Source organism: Coenobita brevimanus, chromosome 81 (genome assembly GCF_032717465.1).
Source record: "Coenobita brevimanus isolate Jiangsu-jjx chromosome 81, ASM3271746v2, whole genome shotgun sequence".
Classification (NCBI taxonomy): domain Eukaryota; kingdom Metazoa; phylum Arthropoda; class Malacostraca; order Decapoda; family Coenobitidae; genus Coenobita; species Coenobita brevimanus.
Window position 1 is genome coordinate 17,509,863 of NC_137034.1, and position 17,507 is coordinate 17,527,369.

Consider the following 17,507-nt stretch of genomic DNA (forward strand, 5'->3'; position numbering starts at 1 on the left):
AGTTGTCCGAGATGTAAGGTGTGGTAGCTTTGAAAGTGAAGTTAGGTGTGACCAGCGTTGTGCTGGCGCTGAAAATGAGATGAGACAAACCAGACGGTCCATGTCCCTAAAATATCAGAGCTGTCCGCAGAACAATCATACTTGTCACATAAGCGTGTCGGGCCGTAGTAATCTTCGCTTGGTACAATATGTGATGCAGTACGTATGTGGAAGCCAGATCAACTGTGTAATTTTTATATTTATCGTAGACCTCAACTTCAATTACTCTTTTTTCTTGGGCCATTTGTCCTACTTTCTTAGTAAATGTCATCTCAATTAATGCTGGCTTGTTGGGATATATCCGACAAAATACCATTATTTACATTCAGATTTTCTTCTAAGAGCAAAACTGATATAAGTAATTGACGCTCGTTCTACATGACAGCTTGGCAGGGGATGAAGAAGAGGGTAGCACACAAGTAGGCGGCTGAGTAAACTCAAGCTAAGCAGTGCTTCCACTCGCTCCGCCACACCTGTCTCTTACCTTTGTTTACTTCAATTTTTTCTTTTAAAATTCCGTGTGTTTCCAACTAATGTGTGGTCGTTCATCAGTGCTGGTTGCCTTTTGAAAATCTGTCTGCACTGAACGCATCTATTTACTCTTTAATAAACACACCACAAAAATGCCAAGTTTTACTCGAATTTGCACGCGAATTTCCTTTATCTATCTGTCTATCTATGTATCGATGGATCTGTCTAACTTTTTATCCCCACCTTTATATCTCTGTATATCAATACCTATGTCTTTATCAATGAGCCTGTCTGTCCCTGTCTCTGTCTGTCTGTCTGTCTGTCTGTCTCTCTCTCTCTCTCTACTATATATATATATATATATATATATATATATATATATATATATATATATATATATATATATATATATATATATATATATATATATATATATATATTCCATCCATCCATCATCCAATCCTACATTACCCCATGAGGGGCGTAGGAGCTCAGGGCTAGGCAGTTGGTCCCGACATTTAAGATGAGAGTGACCAGCCTCACTCATCCCTGAGTGGCATTACATGAGCAATCAACCCCAACCACCCCCTGGAGATAAACCTTCACCGGTTCAATCCGATTGGAGCGCAATTTTTACCCACTAAACCACCAGGCGCCATAATTTGGTTATATGGTTACCACCCAGCGTAGTAAATGGTTTCCTGGTGTACAGGAAACCATTTGGCTTGTCAATCAGTGTAGAGTCACCCACAGGCTGAAGGAAGAGGAAAGAATGAAGGAAAGAAAGACAGAAGAGGGAGTGTAAAGTCACCCGTAGGCAGAAGGACAAGGAAAGAATGAAGGAAAGAAAGACAGAAGAGAATGGAAGGAAAGAAGGATGGAGAAGAAAGGGCAGACACCCGAGAGCAGCACTACATCGAGTGAGTGGATGGTGAAATATATATATATATATATATATAGAGAGAGAGAGAGAGAGAGAGAGAGAGAGAGAGAGAGAGAGAGAGAGAGAGAGAGAGAGAGAGAGAGAGAGAGAGACATTTCCGTTGATAATAATTATTTCATTCTTACCTCACCCTAAGTCATTCCAGAACGTTTGGTCCAAATCGGATCAAAAGCTTTGAAGATGACCCTACCCTGTAATCTTGACCTTTGGCCCATTTTTCTCTGAAAACAGAAGGATTTTATACCCGGCGTACCTTAATCCCCTTCACCATGCACGATCCAAACAGCCAACACCATTAGAGCTAAGGAACTGAACGTTTGACCTTGCTCTGTGACCTGTTACTTTGACATATTTATCTCAAAACTGAATCACTTCATCTTTTCCTGTCTCCTCAGCCCTTCCGCCATGTTTTATCACACAGATCAAGCTATTTAAGTCAACCTTGTCCATGATCTTTGATCTATGACCCTTTTCGTCTCTGAATTAATCAGCTGTTTCTTGGATGGTACTATATCATTATGCCATATTTAACGTTATTCCATCCAGTAGATTTTCCATAATCTTCCAGACCGACAGATAGACAGAGAGACAGACAAACCAAATCAAAGGGATAACCTCCTCATGCTTTCGCATGCAGCTGTAATAAGGCTGTTCAACCAAAATCTGCCAAGGTTAACCATGATGTACGAAGCTGCATATTAAGAACTCCGTGGCCAACATGCTAGAATTTTGTCCTACTTTTGAAACACAAAAACTAAGTAATGTGACTTCACGTATTCAAAAATCACATGTCAGACTACGTGGGAGAGTACTGGGTGTGTCTGGAGCCCATCACGTGTGTATTGGTCTCTCTCTCCCCCCCCCCTCTCTCTCTCTCTCTCTCTCTCCCTCTCTGCGCGCGCGCGTGTGCGCGTGCGTGTGTGTGTGTGTGTGTGTGTGTGTGTGTGTGTGTGTGTGTGTGTGTGTGTGTGTGTGTGTGTGTGTGTAAATTTGGAAGTAATTTTCTGGTGGTCCATGCTTGCTGGCCAAGTGGGTAGCTTAGTGGGCAGCTGGGTGGGGTGGGTTGGTTGGTGGGTGGTTAGGGTGGATGAGGTAGGTGGACAGGTGGGGAGGGTGGAGTGAGTGAGTGTAGTAAACGACGTGGGTGGGTATGGGGGGCGAATGGGTGTGTGGGATGGGCAAAGTGGGTGGGGTGAGTAGGCACGGTGGGGCGGTAGGGTTGGGTGGATATTTGGTCGGGGTGGCTGGGATTTGTGGGTGGGTAGGTGGGCTATTTTGGTGGGTAGGTGGGAATTTTGTGTGGGTGGGTGGATGTGTGGCTTCCAGGAGGTCCAGGCAGGAGACGGGCTAACCTCACTGGGTCAGTAAGAAGGCATATGTTGGGGATGGGGGTGGATAGAGGAAAATAGGTCCACTGGGGACTAGATCTATGAGGTAAATAAGTTCATGGCTGGAATAAGTCCATGTCGGAAAACAGATCTATAAGGGATACATCCTTGAAGGAAAGAGAGTCCAGGTGGAAACATAGGTCAAGTGGGTAAAAACGATCCATGGTGGAAATGTCCATGTGAGAAAACCGGTTTATATGGGGATTTGGTGTGTGCCCATGGGAACAAAACAGGTCCATAGGGAACAAATGGTCACAGAGATAATAGGTCCATGGGGAACGTGCAGAAATTCATTCAAGGGAAAAGAGGTCCACTGGGAAAATAAATCCACAGGGGAAAACAGGTTCAAAATAAGTCCATAGGGAAAAAGGGTTCATGGGGAAAAGGTAAGTCCACAGGGTAAATCTAGGTCTACGGGATAAGACAGGTTCAAATGAGAAAGTAGGTTCACGGGGGAAAATCGGTCTATGGTGAAACAGGCAATGGGGAAATTTATGTTCAAGGGGGAAATGAGTCCATGAGGGAAAATGGGTTAATGGGACAAGTATACAGTAGGTCCACTGAAGACATGATTTTGTACTGGTACTGATATGGCTGTAGGATGACTTTATAACCTCTATTTTTTTTTTTTAATGCGAGGAAGAAGGAACCAAAGGCTATGAGCCCGCAGTAACAGTTCCCTCCAAGAGAAAAACAAAATACAATAGAGAGCCAAATTCAAGATCCGATCATTTTGAGACGCCTGGACACACTGCGTTTGAAAGACTGGAGATCATAGGCAGCAGGAAATACAGACAGAGGGAGACAGTTCCAGAGCTGACCTGTTGCATAAATGAAAGACTGGGAGTAACGGTTAACTCTTGCATTAGAGAGTTGGACAGAAAAGGGATGAGAGTTTGCTGCCAGACGGGTGCTACGCGCCGGTCGTAGAGGTGGAGGAATGCAAGCAGACAGTTCAGAGGAGCAGTGACCACTAAAGGAGCGATAGAAAAGAGATAAAGATGCAACAGTGCGGCGAAGAGACAGAGGTTGAAGGGAGTCAGTAACATGAGGAGAGTTAATGAGACGAAAAGCCTTTGACTCCACCCTATTGAGAAGAGCTGTATGTGGGGAGCCTCCCCACACATGAGAGTTCTACTCCACACAGGGGCGGAAAAAAACCCTGTACAGAGTCAACAATTGTGCAGGGGTAAAGAAAGAGTGGAGTCGGCTTAGCACACCCAATCTCTTGGAAGCAGATTTCACAAGAGATGTAATATGATCTTTCCAAGATAAGTCCCGAGTAAATGAAACCCCAAGCATGTTCAAGGATGATGCAGGATTAAGCTGAATATTATTAAACATTAGTGGGTATACCTGTGGAAGATTTTGTCGGGTTGATAGGTGTAAGAACTGAGTCTTAGATGCATTAAAGACAACCATATTATTTTTACCCCAGTCAGAGATACGAGCCAAGTCAGACGTTAGATGTGCCATAGCCTCATATCTTGTTTGTTGAAGTAACTGCTGAGATGGGCGTTGCGGGAACCGAATGGAAAGGTGAAGGGTGGAGTCATCAGTGTATGAGTGGATAGGGTTAGATGTACAGCTTAGAAGATCATTGATGAATAAAAGGAAGAGAGTTGGTGATAGGACAGAGCCCTGAGGAACACCACTGTTGATAGATCTAGGAGAAGAATGATGGTCGTCTACAACAGTGGCTATAGAACGACCAGAAAGGAAGCTAGCGATGAAGGCACAGATAGAAGGATAGAAACCATAGGAGGGCAGTTTGGAAATCAAAGATTTATGCCAGACTCGATCGAAAGCCTTTGAGATGTCAAGTGCAATGGCAAAGCTTTTGCCAAAGTCCCGAAAGGAGGATGACCAGGAGTCTGGAAGGTAGGTGAGAAGATCGCCAGTGGAGCGTCCCTGACGGAACCCGTACTGACGATCGGAAAGAAGGTTGTGATAGGAGAGATGCCTTAAAATTTTCTATTGAGAATTGACTCGAAAACTTTTGAAATACAGGAAGTTAAAGCAATTGGACGATAGTTGAAGGGTTGGGAGTGGTCACCCTTCTTTGGGACTGGCTGAATGAGAGCAAACTTCCAGCAAGAAGGAAAGGTACAAGTTGACAGACAAAGGCGAAAGAGTTTGCCTAGGCAGGGTGTAAGCACAGAAGCACAGTTCTTGAGAACAACAGGAGGGACCCCATCAGGCCCACATGCCTTGCTAGTACTGAGGCCAGTGATGGCAGAAAATACATCAACTGAAGAAATTTTAATGTCAGCCATGAGGAAGTCAGAGGGGGGAAGTGATGGAGGAACAGCACCGAAATCGTTTAAGGTGGAATTGGAGGAGAAAGTCTGTGCGAAGAGATCTGCTTTATCAGTAGAAGAAATAGCTACAGAACCATGAGAGTAGAAAAGAGGAGGGAAGGATGATGAGGTAAAGTTGTTAGAAAGATTTTTGGCAAGGTGCCAGAAGGAGCGGGAAGATTTCGAGTTGGAGAGTTGAGAGCATATAGTATGGATGAAATTATTTTTAGTAGAGCGAAGAACAGACTTAGCACGATTCCGGGCAGAAACGTAAAGATGATGTGATTCAGAGGTGGGTTGGCTCCAGTACCTTTTGTAGGCCCTCTCCTTGTTGCTGACAGCATTAGAACAAGCGTGATTAAACCAAGGCTTTCTTGTGTTAGTCAAAGGATTTGAGAAAGGAATGTATGCTTCCATGCCCGAGAGAATAACCTCCGTAATGCGCAAGGCACACTCAGATGGCTCACGGCCATGGAAGCAATAATCATTCCAGGGAAAATCAAAGAAGTACTGGCTGAAGGCCTCCCAGTCCGCGGCTCCAAAATGCCACAGACAACGTTTCCCTGGAGGGTCCACAGGCCGTACCGGAGTAATAGGACAGGTTAAGGTAAAAAGGTTGTGATCAGAGGAGCCCAACGGAGAGAAAAGATTAATAGAGTAAGCAGAAGGATTAGTTGTGAGGAAGAGGTCAAGTATGTTGGAGCTCTCTCCAAGGCGGTCAGGGATACGGGTAGGGTGCTGTACAAGCTGCTCTAGGTCATTAAGGATAGAAAAGATGTAGGCTTGTTCACCAGGTGGATCCGTGAAAGGAGAGGAGAGCCAAAGGTGGTGGTGAACATTGAAATCTCCTAGAATGGAGATTTCAGAGAAAGGAGAAATGGATAGAATGTGTTCCATCGTAGAAGTAAGATAGTCGAAGAATTTTTGATAGTCAGTAGAATTAGGAGATAAGTAAACAGCACAGATATATTTAGTCAGAGAATGAGAGGAAAGCCGAAGCCAGAGTGTAGAGAATTCAGAAGAATCGAATTCAGGAACACGAGAGCAAGATATGTCGTTGTGTATATATACACAACAGCCACCTTTGGCTTTGAAATGAGTATAGAGAAAGTAGGAGGATACAGAAAAGGGTTTGCTGTCAGTTGCCCCAGACAGCTGAGTCTCCGTTAGAAAAAGAAGGTGAGGTTTAGAGGAGGAGAGGTGCTGCTCAACAGAGCGAAAGTTAGAGGAAAGGCTGCGAATGTTGCAGAAATGAAGAAGAGACTCAGACAGTGGTTCCAGGCACCTCGAGTCGTCACCGGGAGAGGGGCGGATGGCGGGGGCATTTATGGTACCCCCCCCCCCTGGGGACTCTGAGGCTTGATGAAGAGACGCCATTTTTTTTGAATTTTGAATAGAAAGTGCAGTGTGTACTGTGCATGTAGTCTGGTGTAGATAGTTAGAGAAATTTGTACTGGAGAGCATGCTGGCCTACTCTCTGTGTAACTGAGACACTGAAAAAGTTCAGCAAAGGGGGATGGTCAGGAACTATTCCTTAGGGCTGATGAAACGGGAGCTCCAGCACTCCCTGTCATCAGCTTTCCATCCACCTCGGGAGTACTGCCCTGCTCGACTGGTGCTACAGTCTACTCCACTTAATCATCTGCTGTCTCCACCATGATTGGTTTTAATTAGTTCTCATTTTGGCCTTCAGGGGCACCACTTTAGCAACTTTAGGTCACACCAACAACTTCTTCAGAAAAATTTACCCCTGACAGACCTCTTTGGACCCCTGTAGATAGCTCCTCCTTAATTTCCATAGAGGACAAACACTCAGACAGACAGACAGACAGATAGACAGACAGACAGACAGACAGACAGACACCCTTTCAAAAATGTCGATATCTATTATTTTGTAGCTGACTTCCATAAAAAGATCAAAGCTAGGAAAACAAAAATTATGTTTTGAACTGATAAGATGAAAAGTTGGAAAAAGTGCAGAAACAAGAGATGTAAAAAAATACACACACACACACACACACACACACACACACACACACACACACACACACACACACACAGAAACATGAGGTTTTAAAAGCACAAAAACAAAAGAAAATCCGAGTTCTGTACCCATTACTAGAGTCAACCAGCCCTCTTGTTTTTGTGCTTTTATACATCTCTTGTTTCTGAATTTTTCTCTTCCCTACATCTTAACAATAATTTTCAATAATTTTTTTCTAGTTAATCAAAGAATGAATATCTCAGAAGTTATGTATTTACACGTTAATAAGCCACATATATTCGCGCACAGGAAATAATCGAAACATAAGGGGACACAACAGCTATGTAATAATTGACTACTAATTTTAGGTAGCGGTGCCATACAGGTAGATCAGACCATAATGTACATGACGACAGCCACAAGGATACGTGTACTTTACATCTTCGCCCGTTTTTTTTCATATCATTGCGCATAGTGAGTGTGTGTGTGTGTGTGTGTGTGTGTGTGTGTGTGTGTGTGTGTGTGTGTGTGTGTGTGTGTGTGCGTGCGTGCGCGCGCGTGTGTGTGTGTGTGTGTGTGTGTGTGTGTGTGTGTGTGTGTGTGTGTGTGTGTGTGTGTGTGTGTGTGTGTGTGTGTGTGTGTGTGTGTGTGTGTGTGTGTGTGTGTGTGTGTGTGTGTGTGTGTGTGTGTGTGTGTGTGTGTGAAGAGGGGGGGATGGGATGCGACGTACGAATGTGTGTGGGAAAGGTCAGGGGTGTAGAAGTGTCCATATATACAGCCCGCTGAGCGCCTCCAGCACCACAGAAGCAATCATGCTGCTCCCTCTGCTGGCACTGGTGCTCCTGCCTGCAACGGTTAGTCACACCTCCACACCCTCGCCCAGATTCACAAATTTACCATCAAATTCCTCTCGTAACGTTTATTTTTGTCGGCAAAATAAGAATCACAGGAAGAAACAGCACTCTTGTCCCGCTGTTTTTCCGAAAGCGTCGATCGTTATTTTGTTTGTGGATTTTTGGCTCGGTTGGCAAAAATTACCTCTTCTGTCTCAAAGTAACGTCTGACCCTTCGTCCCGCGGGTCGTAATTATAGTAATTTGGGGATTTTGTGGCAACTTCCGTAGCGATTTATTTTTCTCTATTTCACCCCAACATCCTTTGTTATGTTATTGATGCAAATTTTTGTAGATATTAGAATGATAAAAACATAAAGGAGACTCTTATAGGATTATGCACAATAATTTGGTGAAGTGGTGTTGCGAAGCCTCCCATGACGCCAGTAATATAATTCCGTAATCTTGTCCCTTCAGTACACCGTGAGATAATATTTCATTATGTCCATGCTACGGCCACAGGACTGTCACTTAATGATAGAAATGTCGACCATTTTGTGATTAATACCCTGTCGTAAGTTTTATTCTTATTTGCAGGAAAAACTGGGAGACATGAGAAACTTTTGCACTCTCCTCTTCCTGTCTTTCCTGCAGAAATGAAAAGTAGCGCGTGATCATTTTCATCTCATAGCTGAAATAAATTTCTGCAGAAAGAACAAGACGTATGGTGAGATTTAGAGTCTCTGTGTCCTTCCCCTAAGTCAGAAACAGAGTTATGTCATGGAACTGATCGTAAATATGCTTGAGAATCCATCCCCAGGTTAGGAGTGTCCTCTCGCAGTGTTAGACGAGATTTGTATTGAACCGTGCGGTACAATGACGCCTGACGATTTCTTCTTACTCATCTCAGGGGAAACCTCTCGTAGTGAACGTGTTAAAACCCTATGAGTACAAGAAGTCCTTCCTAAACCGAATGAAGTCACACAGCAGTAGTCGGACTACTATAAAACAAGTCATAATGGCGGTGAAGTTATCGGAAGAGACCGTCTAATAGTTTATTTTCCAAATATCTTTAAAATCTATAGTAGTGAAGGGATTAACCTGTTTTTTTTTCAGATTTTCCTTTGAATACTTCCACTACAATGTTTTTGCATTTATGCTAATCTTGCCATCTTCAGACGATTATACTTTGATTAGGTGAGACTTTTCGAACTGGAGAGGTTATATGTTGTCTTATTAAACCCCTTCACTACTTGTGGACTCTTCCTGAGGTAAATAAAGCCATGCTGGAGATATATACCAGTAAGGTGATAAAAAGTATAACATCGGATTGAAGGAGTTAATCAAGCTACCATCAGGCGAGTACTATTAACCCTTCATCTTCAAAGTGTCTCCTAAGCTGAATAACATCGCATGACAACAGCAAGAGTAAAGTAAAAATGACGACCTTGGGCTGAAATGGTTAACATTTTAATGCTGCAGTTTCATATTTTAGTGGTAGGTGGTGGCGACCATCATCCACTCACTTGATATAGTGCTACTACTTCTTCCTTCACCTGTATCATTCTTTTTTCTGTATCTGGCCTTCTCTCTTCCTAATTTTCCCATCTCTCCTGTCACTTTTTATTACTTTTCTTTCCGTTTCAGGTGGCATTACATTAAGTGACAGGCCTTATGGTTTCCTGTAAGCCAGGAAACCATTTACAACACTGGGTGATAACCATATAACCAACTCATACGTGTTCCCTACGTGTCAACGAGTGGTTTGGCGGAGGGTTAGTGCCCCTCTCCGTAAAACAACAAACTCAGAGACAAACGACCACCCTTCTCGGGATTATGTCATCTGCCTATATATAGATAGATTCATTGTTTCATTATTAACCCATTCGGTCCAGTAACAAATTTGTATATTATATTCCTGCTATTTCAGATGGCTTTGTTCACCTTAGGGTAGACTTTTTGAAGTGGTTGGGTTAGCTTTAGCCTTCATTATCCCTTTCGGTTCAAAAGGTCTCCTCTAAACAGTAATCTGATTATAAATTACAGACGTTCTCAGTTTAAAGAGATATTATGGTCAGTACTTACACGCTAAAGGTGTATTCTGTGTCTGGGCCGTGCTCTCGATGGCACAGGGGACATCGTAGTACTTGTTCCTCGGCAATTTTCATTTTATATTGCGCCTCGCTATCATCCTGTACAGTAGTTACCTTTTCAATATCGACAATGTTCGCATCAGTTTCATACAAGGGAATATTAAGCACTACATTTCCATAACTTTTCTTCGGCTGTCCCCAAACGATTTTATTCAGCTGGAAAGAAAATTGGGTATAGATAACGTTCAACACCTTCACTGGTAAAGACTCTTCCCAAGTTCCACACTTAGCAATGCAACTGAGGCTGACATTACTGCTGCGAGGGGAAAATTGAAACTTCGCTGAAACTGAATGTCTTGCTTACTGAATCTCGTGTAATGAACAGACATTAACTCCTTTTGTGTGATGACCAAGATGTGCCTTTAGTCATCCTGCTACCAGTCGATTTTCTTCGGTTTTGGAGAAAATTAGAATTTGAATGGTAAAAGACGGCATTCATTAATCCCTTCACTGCAAGAGGTCTTACCTTAAGTTTAATTAAAGCGTCTGGAGATAGTAAGATTAAGCTAAAATGAACGTCTTCAGAATGAAGGAGTAAATCTAACCCTTCTTCCTTTTCTACAAGCACCAAGGTTCTGAGCTATCTCGGTCCTTGAGGCACATTTCGTGTCGTTTCTTTGTTTCCGCAACACCTCTCCCTCAGCTACTTATTTTGAACGTCAGACTTTTATAACTCCTTGTGTGTTATTGATGCAAATATGTCTACACTGAAGCACTATAAATAACCTGCAACAGAATGCAAAGGTGGGATGTGCAAAACAAATCGATAAGCAGATGTGCATCGAAACCTTCTAGAAAACGAATACCCAGAAGTGGAAACCGTGAGCCTGTGTTCATTCTAAGTTTGCTCTCAGTCTCGATGCTCACAGCTGGGCGCAAGTAGGGAGTAAACAATACTGGCCATGAGTGTACAGTCGAACAAATAACTATCTTCCCAGTTCCGCATGAAGAAAATTCACAAACTACGAAATACAGTGAAAACCCTGTCAGTAGTAGTACGCGATCCAGAGTTCTATTTTCCCGATAAATTCGTCAAACTGTGGGAAGATACTTGCGTCTGTGTCTGTACTATACAGTTACACTCAGTGGTTCCTTAGCCACTTCAGCCCGACCATGAATATTTCATTTTATTCTTCCTAACTCCTGGTGATTTTTGTGCCTAATTCGTCTACTACTGAAGTTAATTAAAGCTATACGTGCCCACTCCAGCTGGAAAAGTCCTTCTTAGGCTAAATAAAGTTGCCTGGAGGTAGCAAGAAAAAAATACATTTTAGGTCATCGGACTACAGGAAATAATCTATTTTATATTCTATTCCTGCTAATCAAACAACCTTACTCAAGTGAAATGTTTAATGAAATATCTATCTAGCCACGCTAGTTCGAAAATCTCTCTCTCTCTGTCTCTCTCTCTCTCTCTCTCTCTCTCTCAAAAAAAAAAAAAAAAAAATAGAGCTATGTCATCGTCTTGAAGAGATTAACGTAGCCTGGAAAATGTGCCAAAACTATTTTTTTTTTGTTGAGTGGTCGGTGGCATTTAGGTGTGCTGGAAGGACTGGACTATTGCTTCATCTGGTCCTGTGTTGGAAGTGCTGCTGATTCAGACGGTACATGTCATACAAGTGATCTTTTACTGTTTCCTCACGTATCACTGTGTGTGTGTGTGTGTGTGTGTGTGTGTGTGTGTGTGTGTGTGTGTAGCTGTCTGTCTGAGAAATACGCAAATCTGGTGGCCTGTGACCAAAGGCATGTGCGACTGGAATGAATGATGTGTGAGTAAAATAGTGTGACTGTAATCATCTATGAACTCATTGGACTGTCGATGAATTAAGCTTCAGAGTGACGTGTGACTTGACTGTTATACTGTAGGTATTGTGTGTATTAACACCTGTATTTATATATATGACTGGCAGGTGATGTGATGCGGGGTGTTGGTGGTGTGTAACTCCAGTAACTTGTGTGACTGGCGGGTGGTGCGATGGTGGGTGACGGTGGTGAGTAATTAACGTGCGGTATAACTGCTGAGTGACTGGCGGGTGGTGCGATGATGGGTGACGGTGGTGAGTAATTAACGTGCGGTATAACTGCTGAGTGTCTGGCGGGTGGTGCGATGATGGGTGACGGTGGTGAGTAATTAACGTGCGGTATAACTGCTGAGTGTCTGGCGGGTGGTGCGATGATGGGTGACGGTGGTGAGTAATTAACGTGCGGTATAACTGCTGAGTGTCTGGCGGGTGGTGCGATGTTGGGTGACGGTGGTGAGTAATTAACGTGCGGTATAACTGCTGAGTGACTGGTGGGTGGTGCGATGATGGGTGACGGTGGTGAGTAACTAACGTGCGGTATAACTGCTGACAGGCAGTGCGAGGTGGGGTGGTGGGTCCACGGGAGTATGCTGGGATCCTGCAGTTGGAGTGTCAAGACAGCCTCACTCTCGACTTCTCTGGCCAATATCCTCTGGTTCAGTGCTCCTCACCCTGCCACGGGCTAATACAGGTAAGGACGAATAAACCGTCTTGTAATGAAGATTGTCAGATTTAATGTTGTGGATATTACAAACTGATACTGAGGGCTAAAGGCCACGATGGTCTCACCACTAATTGTATTACGAATGGAGTTTTGCACTACACCAAGTGATAAAACCATTCACGAGAGGCCAAGAAGTCAGATAAGTAGCCGTATCACAGAAATCTCTCTCTCTCTCTCTCTCTCTCTCTCTCTCTCTCTCTCTCTCTCTTTATCTATGTGTGTGTGTGTGTGTGTAAATTTAAGTCGCCTGGTGGAAGTTTGTGGCTGGTTTGGATGGGATTGGTGGGTGGGTTGTTGGGGTGAGTGAAGCCTGGTATATTGGTGGGTGGCATGGAGTGAGACTTGTGGGTTCAATTGGCAGGATGGGTGGGGTGGGCAGAGTATTCTGAGTAAGAGGGCGGAATGGGTGGGATGGAAGCTCGGGATGGGAAGGTGGGATGAGTGAGGTGGGTGAGTGGGAGGGTGTGATGGATGGGGGATGGGCAAGATGTGAGGGGTCGATGAGTGGGAAGGAGGATGGGTGGGAGGGGGAGGGCATGATGCGTTTGGTGGGGTGGATCGTGTTGTTTTGGTTGATGGTTGGGATGCAGTGGGGTGACGTGTGGGTGTGGGTGGATGGACAAGTAATGCAGTGGGATGGGTCGGCAAGCAGGCAGGGGAGTGGGTGGATGAGTAGGCAGAGTGGGTGTGTAGCGTGGATGGGCGAGCAGGCAGGTTGGGGTTGGATGAGGTGCAGTGGGGAGGTGGGTGAGTGGGATGGGGTGGAGTGGGAAGGTGGGTGAGTGGGATGGGGTGGAGTGGGTAGGTGGGTGAGTGGGATGGGGTGGAGTGGGAAGGTGGGTGAGTGGGATGGGGTGGAGTGGATGAGTGGGGTGGGATGGGTGAGTTGGTTGAGTGGAAGGGTGGGTAGTGGGAAAGTAGCTCCATGGGGATTAGGTTAGTGGGATGAATAAGTCCATGGTAGGAACAGTTCCGTGTCGGAAAATAAGTCCATGGGCAACATATCCCTTGGGAAATGGACCCAATGAAGAACATAGGTCCAGTGGATAAAACTGGGTTCATGGCGGATATGGGTCTATGGGAGAACATAGATCCATGTGCGGATTTGATGTTTCCTCTTTGGGAGAAATAAGGACAACGTCTATTGCTGAAAATAGGTCCATGGGGTACACAGGTCCATGGGGAATATAGGTCCAAGAGAGAAAAATTGTCCAAGGGGTAATATAGGTCCACGAAAGGGGAAACTGGTTAATGGAGATAATTGGTCTATATTGGAAAATAGATTCATGATGAAAATAAGTCCATAGTTAAAACAGGTCCATGGGCAAGATTGGGTACATATGGAAAACATCTTGAGTGAAAATAAGTCCATGGCAGTACTAAGTCCATAGCAAAAATAAGTCTATGGCAGTACTAAGTCCATAGCGAAAATAAGTCCATGGTGAAAATAAGTCCATGGCAGTACTAAGTCCATAGTGAAAATAAATCCACGGCAAAAATAAGCCTTTGGCAAAAATAAGTTCATGGCAAAAAATAAGGCCATGGCGAAAATAAGTCTACAAGGAAAACTGCTCCATGGGAAGAATAAGTGCATTGGAATAAAGCTCCCATATGGAAAGTACCTCCATAAACAATGATAGATCCATGGGGAAAACATGTCTATAGGGTAAGATGGTATAAGAGGAAAACGAGGTCCATAGGGGAAAAACTATCAATGTGCGAAAAGACATGGGGGATGTGGGTGATTGGGGGGGGAGGGGTTGAAACTTATGCAGTGTTGTCGGAGACAGGTCTCTGTGCTAGTTTCTTATAAATGCAATATTTTGTTTCCAAGCAGTTACATCCTATCCAGCAGCATAACTCGGATCTAAAAAATGAAGTGGCCAAGCCTAATTTTTTGTTGCCCAAGGATAATTCTTAATGGAGGTCCGAGAGTATTACTCCGGAAATCTGGCATAGCCACCAGAATGGCCAGGCATACTTCAAGGGTGTCCAGTGCAACCCCAGTCACCCCTCTAACAATGCTGCTGGTTTTGCCAAAAAGAAAAATAAGATAAGATAAAATAAAACTATAATAGCCCAGATCCTTTCTCTTATCATATCCCTTTCCCAAATTCCTGCCACACAGAGTTACTATAAACACCATCTACCCTCAGTAGACATAGAAGAATAAATTCTTTAACCCTAGCAGTGTACTCATGATAGTCGTTGAGACACTGAACACAATTATGTTTGGCTTATTAACACAGAGATGTAATTTATAGCAGGTAATACATCCCTGTCTCATCTCGCCCAGCTGTTACTGATGCCATCATAGTATGCCATATATTTTATTCTCATTTTCCAATGTTCTCTTTGAATTTCAATAATGAATTACCACAATGAACATATATATTCATCTTGTTGCATAAACTAAACTTTCACACGACGAAAATACAGTGTAAGAAACAAAATGAACTTGCCAAGGTGACATCAGCTTGGCTCCAGTATTTGCTGGTGTCCAAGAAAGATACTGCAGTTAAATACCATTATTATCCCACCTGGTAGAACTTTAATAAAATAGTGTTATTCTGGATCCGTTTGAGGGTGTTTGGGACTGGTTTAACTCTCTAGTGTAGGCAGAAGGATGACCAGGGTGGCACTGACCTCTCCAGCTTTCTGGGGAAATATCTTGATACCCCCGCATCGTAAACAAACTTTGCCAGTCCTTGGACACCCCATTCTTTAACTCATTAGCTCCCATGGTTCCTGTGGGAGGGATTGTGCTGGAAGGGTACTAGGTGTACTACCCTCCGCCCATCGACTCATAGTCGTAAAACTCATAGGTCCCTACCGTGGGGTTCCCACTTTTATTAACTTTTGCAATTGCCCAGTTCCATTCTACACTGAGGACATTGGGCCCATATGGGTTAAATTCTAGCTCTGCCTCTGATGTAGCCAAGAAAAAAATATATTTGGCTGACCATGGGAGGTAAAATTATTGCCTGGGGCCAGACGAGAAGATTGTTAAGTACCTCACATTTCTCTACGATGATTTACGTATGTTACTCATCTGACCAATTGAATAATGTTCCAAGAGACCTTTGAAGACGATAAAAGCTCTTTTCTGTGTGACTTTACATTTTGAGTAATTATTCCATCTTTTCTGTGTTTATAATTCTTCGATACTGCACTGTAAGTAGCATTATGTGGAGTGGCATGTGGTACATTCCTCCAGACATGGGCTGCAGGACCTATGTACAGGCGAGAGGCTAGACTGACAGAGTTGGGTCTGATGGTGAGGATAGACTACGACCTGCATGGCGACCTCATCTGCTCCCTTGTTGATGACGAACCAGGTCAGCCTTACTGTGATCTTACACTTCTGCTACATCCTTTAAAAAATCCTAATAATCATCAGACCTGTTTCCATTGTTAGTTTCATGACAACTATCTGCAGTTAATTATATTACTCCATATATGAAGCACTACAGTAAATTAAAATAAAAGGAACTTATTCGCAAATGTAAACCTACTCTTATATGAACTCTGAGGAATACAAACAGAAGTTAATGAAGCAATCTGAATTTTAAACCATAGCAAAAACATACTTCTTACACACTCCTTTCCTAACTATTATTTAATAACAGTCAGCATAAGAGCTGAGAACCAATTATCACATGCTGTCTAAAGATTATGGGTAGTTCGACTATTTTGCGACATAACTGAATAATGGTTACTAATTCATGTAAAAAAATCACTGGTGTATGAGGCCAAACTGTAGACATTTCACTGGAGAGGTGAGGAACAACAGCTAGCATCAGTCCCTTCATGGTGTTTCTGTTGGTTTCTCAGACCCTGCGGAGCTGGCGTCACTGGTGCAGTCAGAGGCATGTAGCGGGCCTCCCCTCACCACCACACTATTCACACACACACACACCTTCTCCACACCAGTCACACCTGTCAGTGAGACCTTCTCCACATCAGTTAGTGAGACCTTTTCGACAATAGTCAGTGAATCACCCAGTGAGGGCCCATCACCAGTCAGTGAATCATCCAGTGAAGGCTCATCACCAGTCAGTGAATCATCGAGTGAAGGCTCATCACCAGTCAGTGAATCACCTAGTGAAGGCTCATCACCAGGCAGTGAATCACCCAGTGAGGGCCCAACACCAGGCAGTGAATCATCCAGTGAGGGCCCATCACCAGTCAGTGAATCATCCAGTGAGGGCCCAACACCAGTCAGTGAATCATCGAGTGAAGGCTCATCACCAGTCAGTGAATCACCCAGTGAGGGCCCAACACCAGTCAGTGAATCATCCAGTGAGGGCCCATCACCAGTCAGTGAATCATCCAGTGAGGGCCCAACACCAGTCAGTGAATCATCCAGTGAGGGCCCAACACCAGGCAGTGAATCACCCAGTGAGGGCCCAACACCAGTCAGTGAATCACCCAGTGAGGGCCCAACACCAGGCAGTGAATCATCCAGTGAGGGCCCATCACCAGTCAGTGAATCACCCAGTGAGGGCTCATCACCAGTCAGTGAATCACCCAGTGAGAGCCCATCACCAGGCAGTGAATCACCCAGTGAGGGCCCATCACCAGGCAGTGAATCATCCAGTGAAAGCTCTTCACCAGTCAGTGAATCACCCAGTGAAAGCTCTTCACCAGTCAGTGAATCACCCAGTGAGGGCCCATCACCAGGCAGTGAATCATCCAGTGAAAGCTCTTCACCAGTCAGTGAATCACCCAGTGAGGCCCCATCACCAGGCAGTGAATTATCCAGTGAAAGCTCTTCACCAGTCAGTGAATCATCCAGTGAGGGCCCATCACCAGGCAGTGAATCATCCAGTGAAAGCTCTTCACCAGTCAGTGAATCACCCAGTGAGGGC